Source organism: Macrobrachium nipponense, chromosome 15 (assembly GCF_015104395.2).
Source record: "Macrobrachium nipponense isolate FS-2020 chromosome 15, ASM1510439v2, whole genome shotgun sequence".
Lineage (NCBI taxonomy): Eukaryota > Metazoa > Arthropoda > Malacostraca > Decapoda > Palaemonidae > Macrobrachium > Macrobrachium nipponense.
Genome location: NC_087208.1, coordinates 74,257,862 through 74,284,547, shown reverse-complemented (window position 1 = coordinate 74,284,547; position 26,686 = coordinate 74,257,862). Strand labels below are relative to the sequence as shown.

The 26,686-nt window shown below is 39.9% G+C and overlaps 1 protein-coding gene across 5 annotated transcripts in view; it reads right to left on the bottom strand.

Moving 5' to 3' along the window:
* LOC135195057 (uncharacterized) overlaps window positions 1–26,686 on the bottom strand; it is a 153,326-nt gene that overhangs the window by 44,471 nt on the left and 82,169 nt on the right. Inside the window, exon 2 of one of the 5 annotated variants that reach the window (XM_064221407.1) lies at window positions 21,608–21,853. The exons of the other annotated variants lie outside the window; for them this stretch is intronic. The gene's annotated coding sequence lies outside the window, so the exon portion shown is untranslated. The remainder of the gene's footprint in view (window positions 1–21,607; window positions 21,854–26,686) is intronic. 5 annotated transcript variants of the gene reach the window in all.

Below are 26,686 nucleotides of genomic sequence, written 5' to 3'. Positions count from 1 at the left end.
ATTAGATAGCATATTCAAGGTGCTTAACAGACATATGCCTATGCACACCCGTAGTCATTACGTCAACGTTGTATGAACCTCCAGTTAGTTTCACACTAATGCATGCTTAATTTTCAGAAAAGCACAAGTACAACAGACTTCGATTCCTACTTTCGTACTCTCCTTGCATATCAAACAATTTAGGCAGAATTTAGGACCATATGACCAAGCCTTTCTGAAATTATCTCAAGTCTTCCACGGTTTCTCACCGATGGTGTTGTATGAACGACACTACTTAATGTATGGTTTTGCATTTACCACAATATACTTTTCTTGTTCATTTCCCGACATAAAGATCAAATCACTGACTAATTATGTCTCAGAGCTTTCCTCTGATTGTTTGCTTGCTATTAATATTACCGTTACTGAACGGCTTGACAAATTTTTGATTCTTTAAATTCAGACTGATGAGAACCAAAGCCTCCCTTCTATGCAAGATGCGCAGAATCAGCAGACACAAACGTATCATTACAGTCTGATGAACTTAATAGAGACTAAGACTTTCCCTTGCTTAAGTCATGCTAAGTCTACTGTATTTTATTGACATGAAAAATGACCTCGTCATGCAATGGTGCTCAATTAACAAAGATTTTTGATTTGTTCAATGTACGAGGCCTCAATGTTTCCCACTCATCACGTGCTTCTATATATATAGCTACACGTTGGCCGGGCCAAGGTCGCTTTTGACGTCGTAATCTGAGATAGGATGTCTGGTGCTGAAAATGAAAGCCTTTTAGTCCTTGTGAAGGAGAACTGCCAGTCTTCATTCGTCAGAGGTCAGGAATTTGAAGACGACTCATATAAGCTCAATAAACATACTACCTAAAGGATAGAGACAGAGAACTGACATATAAAGAGAATCTCACCTGTGATGATGCCTGGAAGCTTCATAGGAAAGCAGAAATTAGACAAAACTACTGCGCTTAAGTAAGTACAGGACAGATGTGAAATTGAGGGCGATGATGGTTTATAATGTTGAAGAATAGTCGAACAAGATGTGAATAGCAATGGTGGATACTGGTGCAGGTATGCTTCAAAGATGAAAGTACCAGGCGGTACCACATAAACAGAGGACTCACTGAGACTGATATTAGAAGCTTCTATAACATGACAACGTGGATGAAGTGTGACGGTGGTGTTAATGTTGGTGTCAAAATGTTGAAGCATATGTGGACGACTCTAGTCAAAGCGTTGTAGCTGGAGGTTAGGTCCAGTAAGGGAAAAGCACCAAATATCGACGTGGTGGAATCAGAACCCATGATACTGACACAAGGACCAATTTTGCTGTTTGGGTAGGTGGACAGTTACAAATGTACGCCACAAGAAAAAATAGTTGATAAAATGAAGTTCAGTGAAAAAATCAGATAATTAGTAAGGTGCAGGAAAGAGTAGCAGCATGAGAAATGTGAATGTGGAGTTCTGAAGGTGTAACTTCCAGGAGCCATCATCAGATAACTTATGCAATTTCTGCCTCAATTCCAGGATATCCTGGAAATTCTTAAGTCTTTGACCTATTACTTCCGTATCAACATCCAACCCACCCACCCCTCTCGTACCACGTTTCTTTTCCAGCTTTTAGAGACTGCCATCACACTCTGGACATTAACCCAACATCATAGTCACATCTATTCCAAATCTCCATTTTTCTTTTTTTTATAGTAGCCATCTGCTCATGAGGTCTCTTTGAAATATCTCGTTTACCTGCAGCCAATCATTCCATTTCATCCAGCCTGCTTGAAGTCTTACAGGCCCAAAGGTAACTGAAATGTTATACCTCATCAAAGACCGCAACATGGCTTCCCACTTCTTCGCCTATCTTCCCTTCCAATCCATACTGGGAATTAAAAAATCTCTAACGCTATGTATTATATTTGCAGGCCTGAACATTCTTGTGAAGCCATCTGTTACATCTGTTAAAACAGTAAGCATTCATTAGCGTCCATTCCAGTCACCACAAGCTTGGCTTTGCTCGCAATGATTTTTCGGTCTTATGCTTTCCATTGCTCTCTCATCGTGCTTTCAAGCATCTGTACAACCTCTGCCTCAGATTCTGCTGTCGACCGTAGGTCACCCGCATACATCAAATCGCAAAGGCTTCATATTTCTGCACTGATTTGTAAGCTGCCTGCTCTCTAAGGCATTTCTAGGGACCTTTGTGAATGCTGATGCATCAAAACTCACAAGCCTGGCCTCACTGTTAACTCGTACACTTTAATTTAATAATCAAGTCTACTCCGCTCTCTGTAATGACATCAGAAATGGTACCAACAAATGGATGAAGAATATCAACAAGCTACTTTTCTCATTTGTACTCCATACTATACTATAAAGTTGGTGAGGTCACACAGAATTACTTGTGCATCAGACTCGTTACCGTTCGTCACTTGTATACTTCATCATTTTTCAATACTTCGGGAGATTTGGAGTGACTGCTTTTTTTCTTTACAAGTCTGTGCAAACAGTTAGTTCCACGTCTTCACTGGCAACGTTACTACACATTTCCGCATTATTAATCCTCTGGACAGGTGTTCACTACACGAGAGGACGAGGCGAATTTATTTTGAACAAATGAGAAACTATAATTTTTTTTTTCCATTTCAAAAACGTCCATAAGACAAACACCAATCATGAAGTGCTTCTACTGGACTGCGTTGCTGTCATTATAAAATTAAAAGGATACGTCCGTAGCACAATAAAACTACTTAAAATCATGGGCATTTTCTTGGCAGAGGCAAGTCGGATGACCTACTGCTCAATTCCTTCGTGGGCAGGGATTGACAGGCATCGAGACAGACGGATCAAATGTTCAGGTAAACCAGACAGAAACCGGATCTACGTTTGCATTAGATGAAAGCTTCGCAATATCCAGCAGCCAAACGCCCTCGCTCAAGACAACAGACGAGGAAATCTTTTTGTTTCCAAAACAATACGGATAATGCCTTCCAATCAATAGAATCTATTGCTACTCCATTGTCAATAAATACCATAAAAATAAACTGCAAAAGCCAATTAAACGGCCAATTTTTAAATTCAATTTATGAGAGATGCTACCCAATCAAAGCTGCCCAGAAAATTTACTCACACAATTAATTGATTTATGAAATTCAGGCTATACAGCAAAGCACTGGACCACTTGGACAAATCATGACAACCTGGAAAATAAAGAAGCTGAAGTACAAAAGATATCAAAGCTCCACTAAGAAGGACCAGTTGGAGATTTTGGACATACGATTGAAGACAGGAAGCTCCAACCGAAGTAGTGTACCTAGACAGCAGAAAGGGACCAGAAATGGATGCGAAGGAAAAACAAAGTGGATAGATACAGATTTGGGGAAAAGGAACGCTTTAAACTCCTTTTGGAATGCCTACAGTGCACCACGTGATGCACACAAACGGCACAATCTACCTAGGGCCTTACGCAGGATTGATCCCCATATCTTAGTGAAACGTACAAGCCTAAATAAACATGAATTCCCATAAATTACGAAATATTTTCCTCCAAAATAACTTCTTAAAATAAAATATATCATGCAACACGCAACAAACCAAAGTGGTTTGGTGGGAAAGAAATATTAAGAATATACTTTATTGCTTCGAAACCTGTCCTTTCGACCCAAATTCGAATCTTGGGTCTTCGTAAAACAAATCTTTCACCTTTATTGCAAAAAAGTTTCATTTGCGTTGCTAAAATCCTTGCCTTAATAAAAAAAAAAATGATCACAAGACATTTCGCTACCGTGGGGAGGGGTTGGGGGAATTAATATACCGTCATCCAGAGCCTTCTAGTATTCCTATAACATGCCCTTAGGCATAACCTTAGGCTCAGTGCCAAGGTCTTACCACATTCTTGGCTCCCAGCAGTTCTCTTAACAGTCTGATCCCAATTCGTGATTGAACAGATAATGAGGTCGTTATTAGTTTACTCACTGTCCTCTATACCAAATTTTGTTACCTACTAAATGTTGTATTTTGTTGAAGTCATTCATAAATTCCAATTGACAAATTTTTTTACTAACGTCTAACTTGTACTCTTAACGTAACAGTACATATACAGGATAATAAATCTTTAAATACATAATAAAGGCTTTCAAGTGTCTAATATTAATTCCTAACCAAATGTAACAAATATAAACTAACAAAAAATTCCCCCAAGATTTTGGAGTTTCCTTTTACAATGTCTTTATATATATTTCAACATTCAGTCCTGTCAGATACAAAAAAAACCTAGTCTGGTTTAAACGACCAAAAAATCACGACTTGCAGGAGACGAGACTTTTAAGTCTTCCTTAAATCGCCCAAAATATTGCTTTCCTTAACCATCCAGATTCCTCAGCCCACAACGTCTTCCTTCAAGGGCCCTCATCAAGCCTTCAGCCCCTCGATCAAACATTGCCTACTTCCACCACCAAGCCCGCAACCTGTACTAACAAACAGAAGAAGAAGAACCAGTCTGTCTTCCAATCCAGCAGGGCAACCCACCCACACGCAGCATCCCTTGGGTCTGTCTGCCCCTTCACACCGGTCTCGCGAACAATGAATCTAGAGTAGACAATACTTGCTTGGGTCAGCAACGAATCTACCCCGTAGGGGAGGTTAGTGCCGTCAGTGGACCTCCTGCGGTGCACTGTAGGCATTACTTAAGGTTCTTTGCAGCGTGCCTTCGCCCCTAGCTGCAACCACTTTCGTTCCTCTCACTGTACCTCCTTTCATATTCTCTTACTTTCCACCCTCTCCTAACACTTGATTCATAGTGCAACTGTTTTGAGGCTTTCCTCCTGTTGCCCCTTTCAAACCTTTCACTGTCGATTTCCATTTCAGCGCCGAATGAACTCATGGGTCCCAGTGCTTGGCCTTTGGCCTAAATTCAATATACAATCCAACGAAATGTAGGCGGGGCATTTTCCCGCATCGTTGGTCTCTTCACGAGTCTAGATAATCAAAGTGAGCTGAGAATGGCCTTTCAAGAATCTTGGAGACCTTTCCATCCTGAGGAAATGTTCTCGCTCTTTTTCTTCGATGTATGTACAGGATGCTGTTCTGAATTCCAGATTGCTGATCTGATTTTAATATCTGGTCCCGTCGCTCAGTTTGCATTGATCAGTGCATTGTAAGACTTTTCTCAACTCTGGGCATCCTTCGAATTCACCTACCATCCACCACCAGGTTTGCAGTTAATCCTGGCGTTCTCGCTTCTTCGTCCAAGAAGTTCTATACCACACTGCTTTCTAGAAATCTTATTCGGCTGAACAAACTGTGGAATAATCTTCCTAATCCTGCAGTGGAATCGGTGGAACTTCTGACATTCAGACTTGGTGCAAATACTTTGTTGATGACCAGGCTGACCTGAATCTCGTTTCAGTTTGTCATTTTATTTGCCTCAATGTTATGCTTTACTTTGCTTTTTCCCACGTTTGTTTGACTTTCCTATTACGTTTTCCTATATTCTTTTATACTGCTCTACTTTATTTTCCATACTATTGGACCCCTGGAGCTAGAAGCATCCTGCTTTCCCACCTGAGGCTGCAGCTTGGCTTGTAATAACAACAAAAGGATATCTGCATACAGCAAGAACTAGGATGAGTGACCACTCACGAACGCCAACGCCGCTGATATGTAAGTAGGTATATATTCATAAAAAATCAATTACTTAAAAGCTTCTGCCAGACGCTGGGATCTTATGTGTTACAACGATGCCAAGAAGGCGACAGATTTCAATTTGCCCTCCGTCCCCCATAAGACATCCACTTCTAAATGAACTTTCGGTCAAGCTACCCCAAGATGCATTTGCGCACAATATCAACGTGCGCTGATGAGAAACTGCATTGATCACGGCTTAAAGATTTTCCTTCCCGTTTTAAAGGGTAACTTGCAAACACGAGAGAGAGAGAGAGAGAGAGAGAGAGAGAGCGCTTGGAAGGTTTCCAAGTAGGGTGAAATGACAGTGGTTTCCTTTGCTCCCAGCGACGGTGCTTCTCTCTCTCTCTCTCTCTCTCTCTCTCTCTCTCTCTCTCTCTCTCTCCACGCCTTGACGCTGCATCACAATTTAATTCCATAAAATCGATCGTCACTACACGATATATCCCATCACCCACACCCAAGTGTCTTTAAAAGTTCCTTGCCTTCACAAGTGCGAGGAAGATGGACTATATATATAATAAATAAATAAATTATATATTAATATAATATATATATTATATATAATATATATATATATATATATAACAAAGTTACAGCCACAGAAAAAGCGTTTCAATATTCCTTCGTGGCTGTAACTTTGTTCGTATAATCATCACGTTTTTTTTCTTTGTGATTTAAAATTAAATGTGTGTGTGTCTGTTCATAAATTCTTCTGTTAAAAACAGGATACGTGTCAAGTATGGAAGGCCCTTTAAAACACTCTGGACTACATTTATGTGTACTAGCTTCCAACCTTATCAAGTTTGATATGGGTGGAAGCTAGTCCACCGAAATATAGTCCTCACCTTTAAACCAGTTTTTCAATGGGCCTTTTCTTTTATACTTTCTAATAATATATACGTAATACATACATACATACATATATATATATTATATATATATATTTATATATATATATTATATATATATATAATAATATATATATATAGTTTATATGTGTGTGTGTGTGTAATTGTACGTTCTGTAACTGTATTCTTTGCAAGCAACCGAGTGCTCGCTCGCCGTTTTGACAGTAAGAAACACGGCTAAAACACAAGCACTGAAGACGAATTAATTCCTCGACTGACCTCAGCCTCGACCATGTACAACAAACCATCGCTTTCATCGAATGACCTTAAACTAGACCAAGTTACCAAGAAACCGAGAGGTCCGAAACCGCATGAAAACCCCTCGGCTATATTTTTCTGCAATCCGCCTCCGGGATACATTCATTCCCTCCTTTCTCATAAAAACTCGATGAATCCCAACGTAGACCGGGGAGCAGAGGAATACATTACCTATCTTTCATAAGCAGCATTATCTGGAAGTTCTTTCAAGCTACTTACACACACTCATACATTTAGCAATCTATTAATCTGCATTCAACGTATGTGGTTCTCCCCTTAACCAAAAGGAGTGAGAAGTAGCAGCTTCGAATTTTGTTATCCTTTCTCTCGCTGTCTCTCTCCGTCGTCTCTCTCTCCTCTCGTCTCTCCTCTCTCTCTCCCTCCTCTCTCCTCTCTCTCTTCTCTCAAGGTCAGGAAACTTTCAGTCACACCACTTCAACCACTGACCTGGCTCTGCCAACGCCGACTCGAATCACGAACACCCAACCACCTCGTGAACGCCACCACCCGCGATGACATCTCTTCAGAAAATGACTCGACAATATGGCGAATCATTGGCTGTGGTGAAGTGATTCAAACTAATGTATATATATATAAGCTCAAATAAACTGGTTGCTTGTCTTTCCTTGGTCTACACTGGACTGCCCTTCAATTCTGGTAGGCCTCGTGGACCATGACCGAACACAGTTGAGACCTGTTTGGCCTGTTGAGAATTTCAGTGGACTTTTTTTTCCTCTATTGAACCTGCCCTCGAAACAGGTGTTAGCTCATCCATCATCTCTAGCGAAAATATCTTAGTACTTGCGAAATGAAAGGATATTTACCTAACGCATTCTTTTACGCCAATGTCATTATGGAAAAGGGTACGACAAATTTGAGAGAGAGAGAGAGGAGAGAGAGAGAGAGAGAGAGAGAGAGAGAGAGACTTGATATAGTGCGGTATGTACGACACACACACGTACACACACACACACACACACACACACACACACACACACACACACACACACACACACACACATATATATATATATATATATATATCTATATATATATATTATATATATTATAATACAAATGTATTTTTATATTCATATAACCATATCATATATTATAAATATATATACGCATATTACATGCGTAACGGACAAGTCATAGGGGAAACTATAACGTCTATCAGGTAAAACTCGTTTTAACGAACTAGGAAGCAAACTCGTGTAGCTTAACTGTCAAAAAGGAATCAATCGTCGATGCCACCAACGCTTCTCATGAAAATCTTCAACACAAAGCTGCTCTCGTGGGTGTGGAGAAGCCAAGGATAATTAGAACTTTTAATGAATGCGGATCGCAGGCAATATATAAATAAATTAATATATATATATATATATATATATATATATATATATATATAAACTGAAATGAATAGAAAAATTATACAAAGTCTAATATATAAATGCAAAAACGATAAACTGAGTCTGCCTTAGAGGGGTGCAATCGATGGTTAAAAAATGTCCCACCTGACAAAACCAGAGGTCAACATAAGCGTTCCAATCTTATTATAATGGGCGTTATGTCTGTCCGTCCTGCTGTCATTTCATAAAGGCCAAACGGCTAGTCCGATGGGCATGAAACTGGGCAGGGTTATAGTGGGGACGCCTAAGATGGTTTATTATGGGGTTTTCATCCTACATCCCCCCCACCCCAAATGGGCGTTATGATTCCGTTGAAAACCGTTACCGAAAACTCAAGCAAAACACTATTACTATATATAGCCTGTACAGCAACCGTCGAAGCGACTCCTGCCGTTAGAACGGACAATCTTACTATAATGGGCGTTATGTCTACTAGTTCCGAATAATGGATACAAATGAGCAAACCAAAGTGTATCACACGCAAACACAGCCAGACTTGTGTTCCTCGTCACAGGAACAATGAAACAAAACTACCGAAATACTAAGAAGTATTATATACAAGTAGAATGTACAAGTGACTGAAGTACAAAACAAATCCAAGCAAATTGAAGGAAAAGACAGATTCAATCTCCACAGCTGTCACCAAAGTCCCGAATCTGTGTTACGAGCGTGGCTTCCTTTCATTGCCAGTTCAGCACAACAAGTATTTAAATAGGGAAGGTACGAACATTCTCAATACAGAATTTGCACCTCTTACTGTATTCCAATTCTGTCCTCAATTTGAGTATTATATATATATATATATATATATATATATATATATATATATATATTATTATAATATTATTATGTATGTATGTATGTAGTATGTATGTATGTATGTATGTATGTATGTATGTATGTATGGTATGTATGTATTATGTATGTATTGTATGTATGTACTGTATATATATATATATATATTATATATATATATATATATTATATATATATATATATATATATAGAAGGCCCATAAAACATTATTTGAACGTTAAAACCATATATTTCGAAATATATGGTTGCAACGTTCAAATAGTGTTTAATGGGTCTTTTATCTTCATATAATACTGTTGTATTACAGTAAAAGACATTCATATATAGGTATATAACAATTATATATATATATATGTATATATATATATATATATATATATATATATATATATATATATACAGGAGTGTGTGTATAAAATCCAATATTAAGGGACACTAGGCACTTAATATTCGCGCTATACTGTGTAGTAATAGCGTGTGCAGTAGTGTCAATACTGTCATAAATAACCAGTTACAAACGTAGCACTTCCAAAACCGAGAGAGTGGATTTGAATCCGGACAGAAGAACAGTACCTACTATAGGAGAGGAAGGACAAACGACCAGAAGCAGGTGCCATGGATTTCATCAGCTATAAATATATGAGCCCTTCCTTCCGTAGTACAATACCCAACTTCCCTGCGACATTTGGTAACAGTGTTATTGGAGGTTTCAAAACACCTTGAGGTTGGGGGCGAGATGCAGTGTATGGTGAAAATACCTGCTGTATACAACTACAAGTTGTGTTATTCTCAGGTGAGAGCGAGAGAGGATGGTTTCACTTTCGGGGGATCAGAGTTGAGTTGAATATAGAATTTAGGCCAAAGACCAAGCATTGGGACCTATGTGGTCATTCAGCGCTGAAATGGAAATCGACAGTCAAAAGTTTGAAAGGTGTAACAGGAGGAAAACCTCAAAGCAGTTGCACTGAGAATCAAGTGTTAGGAGAGGATGGAGAGTAAAATTAAGACAGGGAATATGAAAGGAGGTACAGTAAAAGGAACGAAATTGGTTGCAGCTAGGGACCGAAGGCACGCTGCAAAGAACCTTAAGTAAAGCCTACAGTGCACCGCATGAGGACTCGGAAGCAATAAATTGAGGTCTGACCGACCTTCCATCTCTTATCGTCTTGTCTTTCGTCATTGAAGCAGACACAACCCCAAGCGGTGTTTGCAGTTTGAAGTACGACTCCAATGATACTCCTAATCACGGATCGAGGCCTTCACGACGAGCTGAGGTCTGATTTTGATGATGAGAGTTGGGGTCGCAAACAGATTGTGCCGGGAATTGTGTTTTGATGATAAGGCGAAAGCCTGAGTTTATATACTAGCTGGTCATATTGAACAGCTCAATGTGCTGTTAATTGCCGTGACCTCTCCAGTCAATGCTACTTCAGACCATGCTGGTTGCAAGAAAAGACGTTGGATCTTTATCTACTGCCCCCTCTGATGCGTGTGTTTTTGAGAGCTTTCATATTCCATGACGTGTTTCAACATCTTGTATTTATTTCTATCACGTATATGAACATCAATATTTTATTAATATTTCATAGTACTTTCTGGGCTGTGAAAAAAACCTTTCACTATTATTATTATTATTACTATTATTTCAGCTACATTTCGCAATTGGCGCTGGCGTTAAAAATATACAAGCATCCTGACAGCCTTGTGTTGTCAGCCTCGGCCCCTACTCGGACATTTCACGATTCAAAGGAAATTAATTTGCAAAGGGTCGAAGAAAACTGCAGAGCTTAGAATTGCATAAACGAAAAAGCGCAATTCTAACCTTGTAGGATGTTTGACCATGTAATACCCGTACATTACACACAATATAAATCTTGTCAGGTGTAAATAACATCAAGATATAGGTCACTATGCATATAGTATATGATTAACGCTAAAAAGTGACTCTCTCTCTCTCTCTCTCTCTCTCTCTCTCTCTCTCTCTCTCTCTCTCTCTCTCTCATAACTAGGCTGGCTATAACTAAACGACCCCTTCTTCATAATGCCTTTGAAGATAATGATGCTTCGCGTATCAGACGAGAGAGAGAGAGAGAGAGAGAGAGAGAGAGAGAGAGAGAGAGAGAGAGAGAGAGAGAGAGAGAGAGAGGAAGGTAGGTCACCTAGCCAAGGCCCTCGCATGGTCCATCTGAACTTCTCTTTTCTTTTTCCACTGCCATTATGCTACTCGAATGAAACTAGGAGACAACAAATTGACTCCAATCATCACTTATTATTTTCTTTTTATATTGATGCCCTGCGACCAACCGCAGTCGGTGTTGGAATAATTTTGAGGTGATTATTGGCGTACTCAATCATCCGAAAACAAAACCTAATCGATTTGTCCTCGCCGAAGGATGCAACTTCAATAACCCGTGTAATAAATATCGTTGTGTGTATGTGTGAGCAAAGTCTTGTGATAGGAACAAAATACTTTCCGTTAGTCTTTTAATAGGAGGATTTTTCTTGAACTCTTCTATTGGGATCCTATGCCATTCCATAAGATCGTAGCACAACCCGGCGCATATCAATACAAATGAACTATGATCACCCAAAGGCAAAAATGACTACATTCCGGTTAGCAAGGACCAAATCAATACGAGAGAGAGAGAGAGAGAGAGAGAGAGAGAGAGAGAGAGAGAGAGAGAGATCCAAAATTTCAAATCCCAGACATAAAAAGCGATGATGCTGGTGCACAAGACCCCCCCCAACCCCGCCCCCCCCCCCCCTTTACCTCTCTGCAAGGACTAAGCGGCGGAACCCTCCCCCAAAAAGCAGACACTGACCTACATTCAAGCTGAGTTTCCCAGATACCGAGATTTTCTCTCTCTCTCTCTCTCTCTCTCTCTCTCTCTCTCTCTCTCTCTCTCTCTCTCTCTCTCATCTCAGGAAAGTGAACAACAATTTCCCTGTGGAAGCGAATGACATTATTCCCACCAAGCGTCCTTTAGCTCGAATCCCTAAATCCTCACCACCTGCCCATTTTTGAAAGGCTGACGATCCTTCCCGCCATGATGATATGATGTCACCTAACTCGTCCTTTTCTCCGAAACATATATAATGACCCGATTTTGAGTGGCGACATGCATTTCAACATTTCTTTGGGCTAAGAGCAGTCGGCTTTAGAAACGACCACTATTTCATATTAGTAATGGGACATTTAGTCAATTTCAGCAGTTTTCTTTATCCGCTGGGCTACGTTTCATAATAAGGACAAGCGAACTAACAAGCATACCATTAATCAAGACAATTACATTTGTCAGTTTCTTACGAAGGAGGGAGAGCAAGAAAAAACTTAACAAAGATTATAGCTACAATGTACTCCCAGAAAATAAAGTTTTGGATAATAACCGCATCATCTTAAGCATTATTACGAAACGAGAGAGAGAGAGAGAGAGAGAGAGACTGACCTTGAACGCTGACCTCAAAATCAATAGAGGAGACCACCACTACCCACCTCGTCCCCACCCTAGTTCACTCCAAGTATGAAATTTCAGGGAAGAGCCTTAGATAGCGCCTTTTGGAAGACGAGGAGGGGGCGCTTACTCCCCTCTCTCTCCCTTAAGCGCTTGACGTCTATATATAGAGGCTGTGCTGGCCCAGGCCCCTGGGAGCGATACAGATACGGCATGGTTAAACAGCATCATCAGACAGCGTTAACAAAAGGCCAGCGAAATGCAACACCAGTAACGAATACAACGAACCAAGACATATACCATCAATTCACATAACAGCGACAATAAGGGTAATGAATCTAACATCTGCAACAAATGTGAGCAAAGCCACCATTAAAACTAAAGATGGCTGGCCAGTAAGCAGTCGGTAAATATGGCAAGATTATTGCCACTAAAAGTGAAAGAACACTAAATGGAATCCATCGCTGAAAACACCACAGAAAGACTACACAGAGTGCATTCATTCCCTAAGCTATCGTGAAGAAATAAAATATAAAAACGTGACCAAAAGAAACCTGTGGAACTGAAACTTTTACAATTAACCAGAATGTATATCCATATACTGAAACATTCACTAAGTCTACAGACAATAAATAACATGTTTAAAAATGGCGTCTTCACTCCGTGGCAGTTCCCTGTTTCTTATGCAAGCTGCAGATTGAGGACGCCTCGATCCCACATTCAGGCTGCTACCAAGTGCCCCTTGTACACTACACTAGTAGTTTCTGACTCTAAAAGGTACATCCATTTATCGAGTTACATCAAAGTACGTAGCACGAAATGACAAACATTTTGGAGTATACAAAGTCGCCATTTTTAACCGGCTTGAAATCGTGAGATAACTAGATGATAACCACAAGGGGAAGGACCAGCCATCATTGAGGTTATCGATATTATCGTGCACCATTTTTATCAAGGCTGGCCAACCTGATAACTGGCCATGGGCAGAATTATCAGCATTATCTGCATATAACGTGACCCGAGGCGAGGGCCTATCCTCTTCAACTTTTAGTCTGCTGGTCAGCTGACCGGCGCGCGTGTAGGTGGTTTGCCACAGCAGGGATATTTAGCCTTTAATCGGAAACGGCCTTACGTACATGGGAACGGCGCTATTTATACTCTCAGGCAGCCACGAGGACCAAGAATCCAACAAAGCGAATTATATGTGCACGCTGAACGACTCACCCTATTCTTTTAATTTTTTGTCTGTCCGTCTACCCTCCAATCACCAAACATACCAAATTGCAGCCCTCTAGCCTCAGTAATTTCTATTTTATTTAATTAAGGTTAAAGTTAGCCACGATCGTGGGTCTGGCAACACTACAGGACAAGCCACCACTGAGCAGTGGCTGAAAACTTCATGGGCAGCGGCTCATACAGCATTATGCAGTACAGAAAACTCGATACAGGAAAGCACATCACATTCTGTAAGTGGCTTGAGATGAAGGCTCATCAAATCAATTGACATCCAGCTGGCAACTTACATCAGTGTGAGTTTTCCTTCTTAAATAGAACGCTAGCTGTGCAATCTGCTCTCGATTCGATGCGTACATTTCCACCTTCAGTCATACATTCGAGCAAATTCTTCTCCTTTCAACTTTCCGAGGTCAGTGGATGTGACGTCATCTGTTGGCAAAGGGTACAAAAGGGCGCCAGCATCCAATCAATTGATCAACCAGCATTCGTTCGCAATCACCTGTTGAAGATCCGCCATCTCAATCAAAAGCCCTCTGGGTGTTCTGTGAGTGGCGGCTTTATGTCAGCACACTGAGTTCTTCACGGCATGCAAAGTACGGCAGTTTCTGACTTGCTTTTTGAACTGCTCGACCTTTTCATGACACCTGGGCCTAGGGAAGGCGCGACGATGGCAGGCAGCCTAGTTACGGCTTTCAGTAACTAGGCTTTCATCATTTGGTAAGAGCCCCCACCTGGATTGAAGGCTTCTAGAACAAAAACTGCAAAGTACTATATCATATTATAGGTAATAATAGTTTTAAATACAAGAACCGTCAATGACCGCATTTACTTTCGAAAGGGCATTCAGAAAACAAATGCCAAACTGAATGGATAAACAACCTACCTCCTAACTCTCCCTATACGCTAAGGCGAGAGAGAGAGAGAGAGAGAGAGAGAGAGAGAGAGAGAGAGATTGGGTGTCACACGAATGGAACCTCAGCTCGAAAGGAAGGGAAACCCCTACCTCTTGTAAACACTGGCTCGCAAAAAACCAAGATGTCCGAAGGAATGTCACAGTTTGAATGTTTACTTTAATAACACGAAGACGCATTAATCTTGCTGCTAAATATATATGCAAAAACTGAGCCGCAGGAAGGGAGGAGGGTCAGGCACTAATAGAATATTCCCCACATAATTCACGTTTGCAGGAAAAAGAAACGACCTCGGGGAAAGGTAGGTCATGACGTCTTCAAGCTTATGTCGAACAGAGAGAGGTCTCCGAGACAAAAGCACGATTCAATCCATTCCCGAGAAGTCAGTGTATTCAATCCATTCCCGAGTAGTCGTACACTGAATGTATATGAATGGGTAGCCATACAAGAGAGGCAAAAGGTGAAGGAAACTTTGGGGGCATGGGACTAGCAACTTAATCCCAAACTCCTTGATTAGAAGTTTCCAGGAGACACTGGAATTTGGTGTGAACGGTTTGCGTGAAACACTGAACTACATTATACTTTCAAACATTCTCCAATACAACATAAGGCCACAGGTTGACCCACCTCCTTTCCAACACCTAAGGTCAAACCCAAAGGTCAACCATAGGAAACTTTCCCTTTAAACCCTGAAAATAAAAGCCGAGGCCGATCGTTATCCGAATTCCAATAGGCAGGGACCAATCAGCTCCAAGAAACTGACTCAGAAGACCTCAGACCAACTTCCAACCCAAGCCTCCTTCGTCAAAAACATACTACTGTCTGTAGCCATGGCAAACTCAGCTTTAGTACGAGTCTTACACCATATATATATATATATATATATATATATATATATATATATATATATATATATATATATATATATATATATTGCCACGAAGGAAAAAAAATGAAAAAACGAGATAGCCAAGCACTTTCGGTCTAGTGCGACCCCTTCCTCAGGCACAGTTGTGCTTAAGTAAAGGGTCACACTAGACCAGGGTTGCCGCGAAGTCCGCACAATCACCGAGAAACTAGCTCCGCACCGGGTGGAGGTGTAGTGTTAATTGCCAACAATGTTATTTTGCTACACTAACTAGACGAAATAGTCATCCTGGTTATATATATTAACCGTATCTTTTCCAGTATATGAGTTGGGTTTACTAATTAAACCTTTTTAGTTAGATTTTCCCCTTTCCGAAATTCAGGTGCTTCATATATTTTGAAACAGTACGTAACTTTAATGATAGTAAAATTTAGAATCTAACGAGATACGCGGACAATGTTCAGTCTTGAAGCTGATTTATTACATTCGATATATATATATATATATATATATATATATATATATATATATATATATATATATATATATATTATATATATATATAAAATGTGTGTGTGATTACTGTTTTATATGTATGATTGTTGTATATGATTTGATACGTAAATTAGGCTAAAGTGAACAAGGCCAAGTAAATGTATTCATAAAGTTTTCAGCAAAAAGTGGGAAGTTACAAAAAACTGCATTAAAATGTATTTCTTTACTAAAAACGGTTGGTTTTGCATTCATTTCTTTGCGTTCCCCACAGAGTAAGTTGACAAGCTCCATAAATCCTTCGATATTCATAAGTAGTTTATTCTTTCTTTTCTTTTTTAAGCCACATTTGTCACTTTAGGTAATATGTTGTATGTTAAATCAAACGTTTGCTGAAGTATTAATGATAATAAATAACCTAATATATAGCAAAGGTCTAGGCTTAAAATCAATGCCATAAACATTGTAAACTGACAAAAACGATATGAAACATGTAGGTCTATATGCCACCTTTTATGATCCGGATATTTTGAAATGAGATATTTCCCAAAGAGAATGGACAGCATATTTTGCATGATTTATGGTATACATGTCCCAATCCTAAGCCAAACGAATGCCCTATTCAGGGCTATGAGTTTCTAGCATACTGATATCGAAACTTATTCGGTTGTAATCAGTTGAATCACTTCAACTAATGAAATTGCCTAATACATATTTGCAGTTGTTTTCTCAAAAAATAAATAAAAACTCGTTACACATGACTAAGTTTAGATTAATTTAAGTCAGTCTTCACCCTAAGATTTCACAAATTAGCCAAATTTTACTAACCTATATATATAATTATAAAGGCAAATTGAAGATTGCTGGACCTATAGAATGAATGCATTGGGTTACGTCATCTGCTGTTGAGAAAATCGGTTCTTAATTGAAAATCGTAGATAATCGTATCTGATATTGGCTCACGAACACTCGAGACTAGTAAAAATGGTTCATTTTTCAAAAATATTAGTATTTTCAAAAATATTATATAATTTCAATAATGTTTTATTAATGAAAACAATTTTTAAAAGCATATATACTATGCGGACCTACAGCGCCGCATACGTGAGGAGTGCAGACCTCAGCTCTGCATTCAATACCTCCCCCTCGAATCCTCTCCGCACTTTTGGTCATTTCTCCGCGCTTTGGCAACACTGCACTAGACCGAAAGTGTTTGGCTATCTCGCTTTTTAATTTTTTTTCCTTCGTTGGTAAAAACCTTATTTATACATAGCATCAATACATAGCATCACGTCTTACATACTTCGTGATCAAGTTATTCACACACACACACACACACACATATATATATATATATATATATATATATATATATATATATATATATATATAATAATATACATACACATACAGAGAGGGAGGATCACACCATAAAAGTATCATTAATGCATATATATATATAGATATATAATATATATATAATATATATATATATATATACATATATATATATATCTATATATTATAATATATAGATATATATATATTATATATATATATACTTTATAAGTATATATATATTATATATTGCCACGAAGGAAAAAAATGAAAAAACGAGATAGCCAAGCACTTTCGGTCTAGTGCGACCCCTTCCTCAGGCACAGTTGTGCTTAAGTAAAGGGGTCACACTAGACCGAAAGTGTTTGGCTATCTCGCTTTTTAATTTTTTCCTTCTGGTAAACACTTTATTTATACATAGCATCAATACATAGCATCACGTCTTACATACTTCGTGATCAAGTTTTATCAATCACAAACACACACACACACCACACACACATATATATATATATATATATATATATATGATATATATATACTATATATATATATATATATATATATATATATATATATTTTTTTTATATATATATATCGTATATAATATACATACACACATACAGAGGAGGGAGGAAATCACCATAAAAGTATCATTAAATGCATATATATAGTATATATATATATATATATATATATATATATATATATATAAAATAAAACAGAGATGAGAGAGAGAGAGAGAGGAGAGAGAGAGAGAGAGAGAGCTAAACAAAACCTCTCCAGTCCAAAGGCTGAGCCTGGGAATCACCAGAGCCAAGGCTGACAATCAAGAGAACCAGACCTGCCCCACCGCCACCAGACTTCCTTCCTGGAATGAAGCCGATTATCCATCAAAAATATATAATACTGCATATTAGGAGGAAAATGGTCCATTTAATTTCCCTACATTTTTTGCCGAGTACTACCTCACAAGACGCTACGAAAATCGTGTACTGACTTCTTATAACTGAAACCAGGTTTGGACTATGCAAACCTCACAGCTGCTGGTGGAAAGGTTCAACACGAAACGAGCAGCCCCAACACCACCAATTGGGCCTCTCTCTCTCTCTCTCTCTCGGTGTAGATATCGATGGAGGCGACATGTCAGCTCATCATTACGTAAACGCGTTACGTGTGTATTTATATAACTGTGGAGTCATCACGGTATATTATACTATATATAAGAAGGCTTATATGATGCGATCATACACGCGCGCTCGCACACACACAACATACATAGCTCATATATTATATATATATATATATATATATATATATATATATATATATATATATGTGTGTGTGTGTGTGTGTGTGTGTTATATATATGCATACAAATAGTGTCATTTCCGGGTGACATGACATAGGCTTATAGTGGATGAAACTAAATAAAAAACGATAAAAATCGGGTTGTGAATGGCCCCCCTTCATTTCACCTAAATAGAATTTTAATCCGAGAATAATTCATCGCGGTTTCATGAATATAATTAATATAATTAATTTGGACGCTTAATTTCACCGTTGAAAGGCCTTTATCAAAACTGATCCAGTATGTGCGTGCATGTTTAAACATCACGACATACAAACAGTGTCCTTCACAAAGGTTTTGGAGTAGATGATCCATTGTAGCAAAGTAGGCTCTGAAATTGCCCTTAAAAGCGCTGCTCAGTTCCGAAACGGAGAGGTTGGATGGATGGCAGAAGAAAAGGAGTCGGGCTGGGAGGCAGGAGGAGCTCTCGAGAAGAGACGAAGGAGCCAGAACACTTCGTACCCATCGACCACCGGGGAGTTCACAGCCACACAGCCAGCGAACAGCCTTACTTGCAATAATTACGACAACCAGTTCATTATTTAAAAGGAAACTGAAGACCTTGATACGGCCTTCGGTGCTGGTATCTACCCGTCCCTCCATCCCTTCCATATATACTAGTTCCTCTACAAGTTTAAAGAATCGTCGACAACCAACTGAACCAGACGTTCCTCTCCCCTGTTCATGCCTTTCTCTGAAGCACTACAAAATGCCCTTCCTCTGTCTTTCTGTACGAGAGAGAGAGAGAGAGAGAGAGAGAGAGAGAGAGAGAGAGAGAGAGAGAGAGAGAGTGGTTGCATTCAAGCACGACCATTAGACTAGCATGCGTACTTAAATATAAGCACGACCGTTCAACGCAGTACCGAACATAACCAAAACCAACAAAAGCCAAAAATAGGAAAATAGAACCAAGAGCGGAAGATACGGACGGCATGGTCTCTCGTCACATGACTGCGGGCGGACTATAGCTTACAACATCCCAACCAACCCAATCCAACCCCAAGCCAGTGGCTCTCTCCCCCGATACCATCCCAATCACCGGCCCCTAACAGAATAGTCCCAACCACCACCAGACACGGCAACGTACCCCAACTATCTCTCTCTCTCTCTCTCTCTCTCTCTTCTCTCCTCTCTCTCTCTTAATCGCCAGAGGAGACGGGGGGGGGGGTGTTGAGAGGGGGAACATAACACCACACGCACACGAACTCCAGCTGATACCCTCACATCCCCCAACCCGGGAACAATCAACTTGTTCCGAGAGCGGGATGGGCGAATTCCTTAAATATCTGCTTACTTCCGGCTGGCTGTTTAGGCTTCAATGGTCTCCCCCCCCCCCCCCCCTCCTCTCTCTCTCTCTCTCTCTCTCTCTCTCTCTCTCTCTCTCTCTCTCTCTCGACAGATTGCACTGCCGTATTCCGGGATCACACAGTTAAAGTGAATAAACCAGAAGACTGATTAGACGTCACGTTCCTCAATCCAACGGGTGGCCCTGACTACACTTCTTGCATAACCTTGGCATGAATCGAAACTTCCCTAAATATGACGCACATTTTGTTGTGTATCTGATACACGGACGAAAACAATTCGGTTTTCCGAACATCAGCAAGTAACAGCACATAACATTATGACCATGACATTTTTTTTTTCAGCTAGTTCACAAAATCACTCAATGGATGTGTCTCAAAATGTATAATCCTCCCCGTCTCTATCCATGTCCTAGGCCTCAGTTACACACACACACACACACACACACAAACACAACTTCCGTCCACAGGATGGTCAAGTCAAAAGAGACCCTCTTGAATCCAGAATTCCCATTCACTCCCAATCTCTCCTCCTCCGTATAAGGAAGACAATTTTCTAATATTCATCTCTTACATAAAAAGCACGTCATGTCGAAACCATGCCATGCAACGGCAGCTACACAAGGTCTTTCCCATACTTATCGTGAAGCAATGGCTATAATCAACATCTGGACTGCTCGCAATCAACAGAAACCAGCCAGCAGTATTTGTGTGTGTGTATATATATATATATATATATATATATATATATATATATATATATATATATATATATATATATATATGTCATATTCCCATTTTCGTCCACGTTTGAGCATCAACCACTCAGGACACCTCTCTCCGCAGGAGCGATGTCATTGCAAAGAGGAGACGAAAATCACTGTAAATACAAACCACAAACGAGAGCAGAGAGGCTAAAGTAACAGCGAGATAAACCAAACACTTTCCTCACACGGTAAGCACGATCTCTCCCACTCCCCCCATCTCTCCTTCTGTGGCGTAAACAGGCCAACAGAATTAACATACAAACCTCACTGCAGACATTCAGAAGTCAGTCATCGGCAAAAAAAGAAGAAAATAAAAAACTCAAGTCTTTCACTTTTGTTGTTTAGTAACTGTTCCCAACAGTATTGCAAAGAACCATCGACCATTCTCTTAGAGAGAGAGAGAGAGAGAGAGAGAGAGAGAGAGAGAGAGAGAGAGAGAGAGAGAGAGACTACACCCATTATCATCTCACTGAAGAAACTAAGTAAAATCCCCACAAATGTTCCCTTCTTACGCGTTGGAACTCGATAACGTCAACGCATTATTTACATAACAGCTCAAATGAGAGAGATTTTCCTCAAACCAACTGGTCTCGCACAATAGCCCAATTGAGCAAGATTTAAAAGCATCAGAGTTACAATAATCACAGCGCCTTGCCTAAAGTTAAACAAACGTATATATGTATAATTAATGGATACTCATCAATTCAAATGAAGAAAACGAAAAAGCCAGTGAAGGAAAATATGGCACCGTAGCAAAGACAGGTATGTTAAAAATGCACACAAAATAACAATTTAGAAAGTCACAGATGAAAACTTACGCTTCTGACGATCCTCTTCCTGGTCCGAGTAAAATCATATATGGGTCATTCATGTATTCACACTACTGATTTATTGCACTGTACATAAAACACTATATAAAACACTGGGTATTAATCAAGCCATGACACTATTTTTCACAGTCCACCAATTCGTAATTCCACACTGGCGAGATAATTGCTTTTTCTGGAATTCTACTCTCACTGTGACGCCAAACAGGTCAAGGAACACTTGGAATTCCTCACGTCCTGGAATATAATACCAATTCTAAGCACAAATGTTGAAACGCCGCCTTCACATTCCCATTAACACAACACCAACCATCACCTTCATTCTAACCCACCCCACCCCCCCAAAACAAAGTCCCTCCCCCCCACCCACCCACATCAAGGCCACCTTCGAATGTCATGCAGGTTCCATTCCCCTACACCACGACCCTATCAGCCAGGTAACCCCACCTGATCAACCCAACCGCGGACTCAAAACCAGCCCCGTCAGCCATGCGCCATCGCTGATATTTCCTTCGACACCTTAGGGCTATTCTCTCTCTCTCTCTCTCTCTCTCTCTCTCTCTCTCTCTCTCTCTCTCTCTCTCTACGCCACAGCGTCGATCCAACGACCTTCACTCTCCATATTCAGGAAAATATTATGAACTCAAAACCTATACGCCAATGTTCGAACTGTGGCTTTGCGTAGCCATTTTCACAATGCTATACGTGTCTCAAGAAAACCCATAGTAGTTGGCCGTTGACACAATGAAGGAAATAAGCCTTTGGACATATACATTATTAACCTAGAAAATAAACAAGTAGTCACCCACACAGGCAAAAGAAAACATATTAAAATGTGCAAAAGGACAATAGCAAATTTCTATATTTGATGTCTTAAAATTCCTGTTGACAAAGGACTCAAATCACTTGGAGACAACAGAACTCATGCTTCATTCAATATAATTCATTATGTCAACAAACTGAAAACTAAAACATTCGCACCCATACTGAGGCCTAAACATAAACAAAAGATGCGTATCCCACCAACAGCGCCCTCTCAGCTTCTCTTCATTCGTGCAATGCCGATTAAGAGGACAGGTGGAGTTAACCAGTAAGATCAGTAGCAAGGTCCTCCTCCAAAACAGCTACTAGAGAGAATCTCTAAAACGAACGAATCCCGAGGCAAGATCCTCGAATCAATGGCTCCTAGAGCGAGGAAAGGATCCGGAATCAGGAGATCCAGAGGTGAGGCGATCCTCTACAATAACCTGAACTAAATACCCCACATGACAGGGTTTGGAACGAATGGAGACCTTTCGAATGAACGGATCAGAACTCAAGTTCCTCTAAAATCTGTCAATAAGGAGGCAAGATCCTCCCCACTCCCCAACAACAAACAGACCACGCTGAAACACAGTCATTTTGTTAAATAAATGCATTGGCGAACGGATCCGGCAGGAAAAAAAAAAATGAAAAGGTAACTTAATGTATGCAGTATTTCACATGAGCTACACATGAATCTTCACTTACAGGAAAGCATTAGGATTCGAGAACCACCACCACCACCCACACGCACACAAAAATCGTGCATGTCTAAATTAAAAGTAATTAATTCAACGCTATAAACGCCAATTAACATCAAAACAAATCATCTGTGTCATATAAGAGCTCTAATAAAAAAAAAATTGCTTACAAGCCCTCCAATGTGAAAAAAATCTGTCATATACTCAACACTGAAATCCAAGTATCCATTCCTTGTCACAAAGAACCTTTAAAAGCACTCTTAACACGAGAGAGAGAGAGAGAGAGAGAGAGAGAGAGAGAGAGAGAGAGAGAGAGAGAGAGAGAGAAAAAAACCATATACCACCTATCCCAGAACAGCATTTTCAAACAAATATTCAGATCACTTTCAGGCAAAACTTTACATCGATATAAACTAGATCCTATGACCATCACATCCGGCGATAGTTGAAATTTCTGACCAGACCAATCTATCACCTGTTACAACCACCAATTATTTGATCTAATACTGTCACTGATCTTGATATACTTTCTTTGCTTGTGGCACAACCTATCCTGAGAATATCTGTGGCTTGAACCTTAAGAGTCTGCTCACAGAGGGCACCATCGTTTTCGTAAGAGGGCAACTGAACGTAATTTTACCGCCACACTCCCTCCTGCATCATCAAAGATTCCTTCCACGTCGCCACTCCGACTAAAGCAGCGCCTCCTCCTCCTCCTCCTCTACTCTCATTCCAGAGTGGACACATCCGTCTCGCCATTTTCATCGCGGCCATACATTCACAACGTGACTTTCTTGTACACAGACTATGGGGTGATGATATTACCACAAACCGTCTTTTAGTCGTCCCCATCTCCACTTTATTGTTCTAACTAAAATCAACCTACCAGCCTATACATTTCGTGATATAGACACATTCAATGGACTTCCTACCTATCCAATTACCTGATAACCATAAGCTAACTTTTTTCATTAAAACAACGGAACGACTAGCAGTACAGCGAACGTGTTGTGCATTACACAAATACAGAATAATATATTACCATAATTTGTTTTCCACTTAAGGTCCTACAATAATAAAGTATCCTTCGTTCCACAATTCGCAAGCAGGATACTGTCGTCTGCGCACCATTTCACATGGTGTACTGCACGCATTACTACTGGTTGTTTGCACGCATTACTACTGGTTGTTTGCACAGTTCCTAGGGTACTCAGCTGCACCCACTTCTTGGCCTTTTTCCAAATACATCCATTTTTGCTTCTTTTTTCAGCTTCGTTGTTAATCCTCTCTAACGGCAACTGTGTGGCTATCTTCCAGTCTCACCTCAACGTCTTTCAACACCACCTTCATTATTTTCTGCATCTATCTTGCTGCACAACCATCCAACTTCTTTCTTTTCTGTCTAAGCGATACTTAACCGAAAGTGTCTCATTTCTTGGCTTCAGTGCCTCAATTTTATGATTCATTCCATAACCATCATCATAATTCATAAAAACTCGCCCATCACCACTAGCCTCGATATGTACCCTTGTCTTTTACGCACTGGTATGAAAGCACATGTCAACACAGTTGCACAATTCTCTACAAACAGAATGTTAACTTGCCGACCGCTTAAATTCTATATCCTTTTCCACTGAACAAACTATAACGCTACTCATCATTCACGATTTTAAATGTTCGTTATAACATCGTGATGTCCTACACTGTGCGTGGGCACGATTTCTTGCCATAAGCTTCACAACAAATAATTATTATTTTTCATTACCAAACGAAAAGTAAATGCTCGAGAAACAAGAGGAACGAAGCAAAGGGGGAGGAAGGGAGGAACCAGTGGCAGGGAGGGGCACGATTAATGACGAAGGTCGGTATAGGGCCGATGGGAGGGAGGGTGACGGTGCTGTAATCACCAACTTCCTTTCATGACTTACTAGTAAGCTAGTCTCTCTCTCTCTCTCTCTCTCTGATTTTCGTTTTCTGCTTTCTGAAACACTCACGCTTAAAAGGTCGTGTAAACATTTCTCTAAAAAACTCCTAACAATGATCTGCACCACAGATATCAATTCTGGCCACTGCATGCAGTGTCACACGTCTGATTCGGGCTACAATGACCTAATTTTAGTTTTCTATATGAAAATTGTCACTAATAATCTTGTGATAATCACAAGTCTGCAAGACTAGTGGAATCAAACTCCGAAAATTTCCAACGTTGGTCTGGTAGCAATACAAACCAACTGGTATCCGAAATGTCTAGCAATATTAACAACTAGCTAACATCGCCTACACAACCACCATCTGGGAACCCGTCAAGATTATTTTTTCTACTACTACCAGCTCTGCTAACACTTTCCATATAAGACACGGCTTACCCTCACCTCGGGTATACGTACTTTTCCCAACACCTAGAGCAAATTGAGGTATATACACCCAATGAAGCCCTGAGTAATTGATTTCTTTGCATGCACCGTCATGTTCCTCCAAAGGTAACAGAAGCCTCGTTCACAACTCAACAAACACAAGACTGTTGATTAAACACTTGGCGTTTCAACTGGGCACGTTTCCACATAATCCACACGGGGGCACACGAACACTTTTTAATACCATTCTTTGGCGTGAACATATGTATAACACTTTCCCCCACAAACAACCCTCTTATTTCGTGACCATACAAATTCGAGATTTAGGAGTACAAACCTTTCCCATTCTTTTCGTGAAAACTCTGATCAGCTTCAAATATAAAAGCACAATATTTCCTTGCAAAACAGTAATGATATTTTTCCTGTTGAAACAATAACGGCGCATTTTCACAAAAATTCCACAAAAGTAGCATCCGCTTCACTACTGGAAGAATTACTTTATGAACAGAGATGCAACAATCTTCATCCTGCTCACTGCACATTGTAGGTTCTCCAATATCATCCGAAATCGTTGAAACAAGCCCTTCATCACGATAAACCAACTCATGGGTTTAACACATTAAAATAAACTTGTAAATTTTCTGCATTTTTTCCAAGATATGTATTTATTGACACAATACTGTTCCAATGATAAAATCGCACTGATCACAACTCACTTTTCCCCGATTTACACTACAGTACTCGTTCGGTGAAATGACAGCAGGCGAGAGAGACATGCTATCTCGAATTTCGATTCGAAACCTTTGGCTGCCACGATGGCGTTCAATTGGAAGGCCTGCTGTAATAGCCGGGACGGTTGAGACCTATAATAGGCCGTGTGAAAATATAGGAAGAAAGGGAAGGTACAAAAAGGAAGACTGGAGAAAACCCCATTAGGATAAAGGGCACCTATATCTTTTTGTAGAAATGCTATTTGACGAAACTGGATATATGGCATTTATTAACAAGTTTACATGTCTGGGAAACAGTTCTTGAGTTTGCTACATTGCAGAAAAATAACGAAGCCTGTAACCGAAATATATCTATAGCTTCACTGTATCAACGGAAACCCATCTCTGTACGACTCTACAGGTGTTTAAAAACTACAAATGAACGCATCCTTCATTCTCCCATTATTACGAGACAGGGCCCGCTTTGCTCTTTAATCTGTCAAC